Source organism: Sinocyclocheilus rhinocerous, unplaced genomic scaffold (genome assembly GCF_001515625.1).
Source record: "Sinocyclocheilus rhinocerous isolate Xijiao unplaced genomic scaffold, SAMN03320098_v1.1 scaffold53, whole genome shotgun sequence".
NCBI classification, from domain to species: domain Eukaryota; kingdom Metazoa; phylum Chordata; class Actinopteri; order Cypriniformes; family Cyprinidae; genus Sinocyclocheilus; species Sinocyclocheilus rhinocerous.
The window spans coordinates 3,355,414-3,362,196 of NW_015645538.1; positions in this window are offsets into that span (position 1 = coordinate 3,355,414).

Sequence of the window (6,783 nt, forward strand, 5' to 3'; positions counted from 1 at the left end):
TATATAATTGTTTAAAATGTAAAAAAGACCTAGTTGATATAAAAGACAAAACATGAACATTGCTAAGGCATGTGTAAAGTGTGTAATATTATTTAAAACATTTGATATTTCAAAAGAATAAATGGCTTTGATGTTTCTCTTTAAACACATTTTTATCTCCCACTTGAAGTCTTCCATTTCTGTGCAACAAAGAACACCTCAATAATTTGAATCTTCATACAGAGTAGATCTGACATTTTCTTTATAATTTCCTTAGTTTCCCCCCCGCCCCAGTTCAAACATCAAACATAGCAAGAGAATGAATTAAATAAGACTGTAATAAAAATAATTTGATGTTATATAATTTTGTCAATATGAATATAGGCAGCATAATATTGGGAGTCTACGCGATTTTACATTTATAGAATAACACAGCTTTGATCTCTGCATTTTTCTCATTTGTGAATGTCTAAAATGAAGGTACACGATGTACTACGCCTACAGCTCTGAATCATACAAACCAATGTTGTAGCGAATCAGAAACTGTTATTTTGTGTTTAGGTGATTTACTAACCAATCAGAAATGCGGAGGGGAGACTGAAACTGTGCTGGCTTGAAAGAGGTGCAATTTGAAATATAATTACCAGCAGAATAATTAAAATAATGTAGTTCATTTCGTACCACAGGTTATGCAACCCTTTTGAAGCATACGATTTAAGATTAATCAAGGAAAACCACAGCTTTAATTTGAATAATATCAGACCAAATAACACATTTACTCTAAAAATAAAGGCCTGCTGTAGGGAAAACTATCCATCTAAATTGATCCTCACTGTACATTGCTGTTGCCCTACATTTTCACTCAGAACTGAACATCAACTGTTTGTCCATCTATAAAATCAGGCAGCAAAATGGAATTTATGTTTCCTTTGATATAAAATGAGGCCTTCATCTCAAAGGCTGTTGTGTCCAAGGGCATCTTGAAGTGATGGGCTATATAGGGTATTCTTGTATGGTATAATACAATCTGAAAAGGCACAGACATAAATTTTCACTTATTTTCCACCCCTTTTTTCCTGTCAAGGTTGATGCTAGATGAAGGTCATCATTCCAGCAGCGGCTAAGAAAGCTTGTGTGTACATTGAAGATACGTGTATATTGTGTGTCTTACGGACACGTCTTGATGCCAAGGTTGTGCATATATAAGTGTTTGAGTGAAGATTGTATGTGTGATGAGTTTTTAGCTTCACCCCCTGCTTTAATCAATACTCACAATAAACAAAGATAGATCATTCCCCATATAATCTGTTTAGCATTCCATGCAAGCTCACGATGAGTGTATGATCTCTAAAATAAGCCTTCTCACATTGATGTTAAATGTGTGTGCATATGTGTACCCAACTTATTCGCTATATATATTAAAAATGGATAATATTTATATAAGATGTTTTAAATATTATATAAATATTAATTCAGGGGATTAATTAAATATATTTCACACAGTTCTTCTTAAAACAGTGTTTTAATAACCCTTTCATTTACTGTTCAAAAACTGTGGCTTTTTTTATAAAGATTACTTTTGAAAGTCTCATGCTCACCAAGGCTGCATTTATTGGTCAAAAATACAGTAAAACAATCATATTTAAATACTACTATACTTATATTCTTAGAACAACCAAACAGAAACATATTTCTGATGTTTTTTCATGATTCGTATTTCGTGATACGCTACCATTAAGAAGTTTGGGGTATATGAGATTCTTTAAGAAATGTAAAAAGAAAAAACATCAATTGATGCTTTTAAACAGCATGGACACATTAAATTGATCAAAAGTGACAGTAAATATATTTATAATGTTTATAATTAGATAGTTATGATAATTGAAGATATTTATAATGTTTATAAATATATAATTTATCATTTCAAATAAGTGCGGTACTTTAATCCTGAAAAAACATATGACCATTTACAGAAAAAAAGTAGCAAATACTTCAATATTGATAATAAATGTTTTTTTGAGCAACAAATCAGCATATTAGAATGATTTCTGAAGGATCATGTGACACTGAAGACTGGAGCAATGATGCTGAAAATACAGCTTTGTCATCACAGGAATAAATTACATTTTCAAATATATTAAAATAGAATATGGTTATTTTAGTTTATAATAATATTTCACAATATTGCTGTTTTACTCTATTTTTTGATCAAATAAATGCATCCTTGGTGAGCATAAGAGACTTCTTTCAAAAAAAAAAGTCTTATTTCAAATGATATACAGAATATTTGCATTTTGTTGGTCTTTGTTTGCTACGAAAAAAGTTGCAAAATTGCATCTGTTCTTTATTACAGTCTATAAATAATGCAAAGTGCAGCATCTGTCACAGGATGATGTCCTATTTTTTGACGCATATACAAGTGTTGTGAAAACCGACAGCGGCAGTGTGAATGATGCTGATCAGAGGAAGAACATCTAGTTATGCTGTATTGAAGTAAAATCCAGCAGCAGGCTTCACTTCATTCTCTGAGACAGAAATACATATGCACAGTTTAGATCTGATTTGTGAGGGATGAGGAGGAGGATGTGAAATGGAGAGAAATTAGCCTCCAAAATATATTGCTATGGTTTCAGTGATATAGCTTTCACAATGCTTGTGCTCATTCACCCTCTCTCACTCACACACATAAGATCTATTCCAGCAAATGAATTTATTTTTAGTGGAACTGGTATGCTTTTAATTACCAGCATGACTTATTGTAGGGAAAATAAAACAGGCAAATGTGAAATTTCACAACAAGATTGACACTGGTTAATATTTCATAAAACCACAGGGAGTGACGATACAGTTTACTGTAAATTGCATAAAGCCAACACACCGAATAATGCGTCATTTCAAAATATTTGCAAAACAAAGCGTGTCAGATATATTGACCAATATCTGGTTACTTTGTGGTTTCTGTTGTCCAAACGTTCCCTGACATTTTTAATTCTATTCATTTTAAGTTTTATCTACGCAAAAAATTCTCCCATAAATGGGTTTTAGTGGTGTATAAAAAAGAACAATGGGGCCATTTCTAAATGTTTTTGTTTGTTGGTTTTGACTGGTAACAGTTTGTGTTCAACTATGCTGCTTTTTAATTGATTTTCTATGTAAACGTGAGCTAGACATGCATTTTTGACCGTCATTTATTTCTCGCTATTCTTCAGCATCCTGCACATGAGCGCTGCATTTTTAAGATGCCATGTCGAGTTAAAAGAAGTTCAGCTTTTCAAAATTCACCTGGAGACCTTGTCTTTTTTTCCCATTCTTTAACATTGTGGTTTTGCAGTTGAATACTTTTGCACCAAAATCTGCCCCAAACAGTCGGTTTGCACCAAACACGTTTTTTGCATTTAATTGCGCTGTTTTTAAAAATGATTTTCTTTTGTGAACATCCACCATTGCTCAACTTATTCATTGTACTGTGCATAAGCCTTTCAAAATTCTGCTTCGATCCGTTTTTTCAAACGCAAGAACACATTTGGTGAGAACAGGCCTCAAAAAGGCCTATAATATCATGAATCCAGTGCAGAGAAGAGTGTGCATTTGTTTGTAGGCATGTGTGCAAAATATGGATGGAGAACGAGTGATAAACACAATGAATAGAGACTGCTAAATAGAAATAATGTAGATATAGGCTTATTCAGACTCCTTATCCAAGCATAATCCTGCATTCTTTTCTGGCCAAACGTCCCGCTGTTCATTTGAAGAGCTGCGATGCCAGCCGAGCCCACTCACTTCTCAGCTCACACATTACCAAAACTCCAGGGTTGCGTCATTTGCCGAAAAGCACAAAAAATATATCTGAAGCCCTCTTTTCCAAGAAAGAGCATAAAGTTTTTTTTTTCCTTTTGTGCCAAGTCCTTGTACTCCTTTCACGCTGGCCACCAAACCATGCCTAATGGCTCCTGGGGAGAAGAGGCCCAGATTGCGGCGTCTTTTCCCGACAAAAAGAAAACTAGGCTTAAAATTTCAGGGTGCCACCCCCGCCAACCCACCCCTCCTGGAGCGCGCATATGCCCCTTCTATCCCAGGAGAAACAAGAGATGAACTCAGAAATGGATGCGAACGGTGAACGTGAGCAACCACAGTCACTCTCAGAACCAGCATGACTTATTGTAGGGAAAATAAAACAGGCAAATGTGAAATTTCACAACAAGATTGACACTGGTTAATATTTCATAAAACCACAGGGAGTGACGATACAGTTTACTGTAAATTGCATAAAGCCAACACACCGAATAATGCGTCATTTCAAAATATTTGCAAAACAAAGCGTGTCAGATATATTGACCAATATCTGGTTACTTTGTGGTTTCTGTTGTCCAAACGTTCCCTGACATTTTTAATTCTATTCATTTTAAGTTTTATCTACGCAAAAAATTCTCCCATAAATGGGTTTTAGTGGTGTATAAAAAAGAACAATGGGGCCATTTCTAAATGTTTTTGTTTGTTGGTTTTGACTGGTAACAGTTTGTGTTCAACTATGCTGCTTTTTAATTGATTTTCTATGTAAACGTGAGCTAGACATGCATTTTTGACCGTCATTTATTTCTCGCTATTCTTCAGCATCCTGCACATGAGCGCTGCATTTTTAAGATGCCATGTCGAGTTAAAAGAAGTTCAGCTTTTCAAAATTCACCTGGAGACCTTGTCTTTTTTTCCCATTCTTTAACATTGTGGTTTTGCAGTTGAATACTTTTGCACCAAAATCTGCCCCAAACAGTCGGTTTGCACCAAACACGTTTTTTGCATTTAATTGCGCTGTTTTTAAAAATGATTTTCTTTTGTGAACATCCACCATTGCTCAACTTATTCATTGTACTGTGCATAAGCCTTTCAAAATTCTGCTTCGATCCGTTTTTTCAAACGCAAGAACACATTTGGTGAGAACAGGCCTCAAAAAGGCCTATAATATCATGAATCCAGTGCAGAGAAGAGTGTGCATTTGTTTGTAGGCATGTGTGCAAAATATGGATGGAGAACGAGTGATAAACACAATGAATAGAGACTGCTAAATAGAAATAATGTAGATATAGGCTTATTCAGACTCCTTATCCAAGCATAATCCTGCATTCTTTTCTGGCCAAACGTCCCGCTGTTCATTTGAAGAGCTGCGATGCCAGCCGAGCCCACTCACTTCTCAGCTCACACATTACCAAAACTCCAGGGTTGCGTCATTTGCCGAAAAGCACAAAAAATATATCTGAAGCCCTCTTTTCCAAGAAAGAGCATAAAGTTTTTTTTTTCCTTTTGTGCCAAGTCCTTGTACTCCTTTCACGCTGGCCACCAAACCATGCCTAATGGCTCCTGGGGAGAAGAGGCCCAGATTGCGGCGTCTTTTCCCGACAAAAAGAAAACTAGGCTTAAAATTTCAGGGTGCCACCCCCGCCAACCCACCCCTCCTGGAGCGCGCATATGCCCCTTCTATCCCAGGAGAAACAAGAGATGAACTCAGAAATGGATGCGAACGGTGAACGTGAGCAACCACAGTCACTCTCAGATTCTCTGTTTTTGGGTTATATGCTGTAAATCTAATACTTTTTTATATATACTGCAGGTGAATATCTGGGTTGCTAATATGTGAATCTGACCCATCAGGAATGGAAGAAGTTGCACTTTATTATGGGTAAGATTTTGCTTGAATACATTCGACTATGCTAATGTTTTGCTGTCGTGTTTTTGGAGTAGAAATCAACGATGAAGATATATTATTCAGGCACATCACAGTGTTCAAGAGCTGACAATGAAAAGTTCAACAGATGTGGAATATTTTTGGAATGCAGTATGTGATGTAGAAACCAAGATGGCAAAATGAATTTGTATGATGATAATGGATTCAGCTTGCATATGATGTAATGAAATGGATTTCATAAGACATAGCACTTTGAATGATTATTTTGAGCACTTTTGAATTTTCATTATATTGAATTAAAATGTTAAGCTTAGGTTGTGCCTGCATTGAGGACCAAATGTAAATGATAGTAAAACACTGAAATCCCTTACATTTTTTTTTTTTTACCAGTCAGTGGTCTGAATGAGAAAAACAGCTTACTAAAGGATGCTTTAATTAAAAAAAATGTAAACTATGCAATATGTGAGGGTTTGATTTAACTAAATTGGACAGAAAATATATATACAAGAAAATATAATAAAAACTAGTGTGTGTGTGTGTGTGTGTGAGAGAGAGTATGTGTCTGCAAACTGAGCATGAGCAGAAAGAGAGGATTAGATAATTGAAGAGGATGAGAGTAAAAAAAGGACAATAGTCAAGCAGTGTATAAATGAGACCAATGGGAAAGTCTCTGTATAGTGTATTGAATATATATACTTCCATCAGGAATCTCTGCTTAGTGGGAAAACACATGCCAAAAAAGGACAGACCGAGAGGTTTTTAATCCAAGCTGCATCTGTTTGTTCATTACAATACCCTATGATATGTTCACAAGCATGCAGATGACAATATTGCATGAATAATGTTTAAACCAACCACACACAAGAGTTTATTTAGTGAAGCGCAGGATTGTCAAAGAAGCGGCCGATTCCTTACATCTGTTCTGCTGTTTACACACACACACACACACACACACACACAGAGAAAAGAGAGCACACAACCTTCATGAATGGACCCTGGGTGATCAAAACACCTGTATTTGTTAATTCAGTTCATGTCAGCTCATTCATGCATTCATTGTTTCTTGCTCTTTTGAGCCACAAGATTCTTAGCTTTTCTAACTCCTGACCAGTTTTCTTGGCCTGATA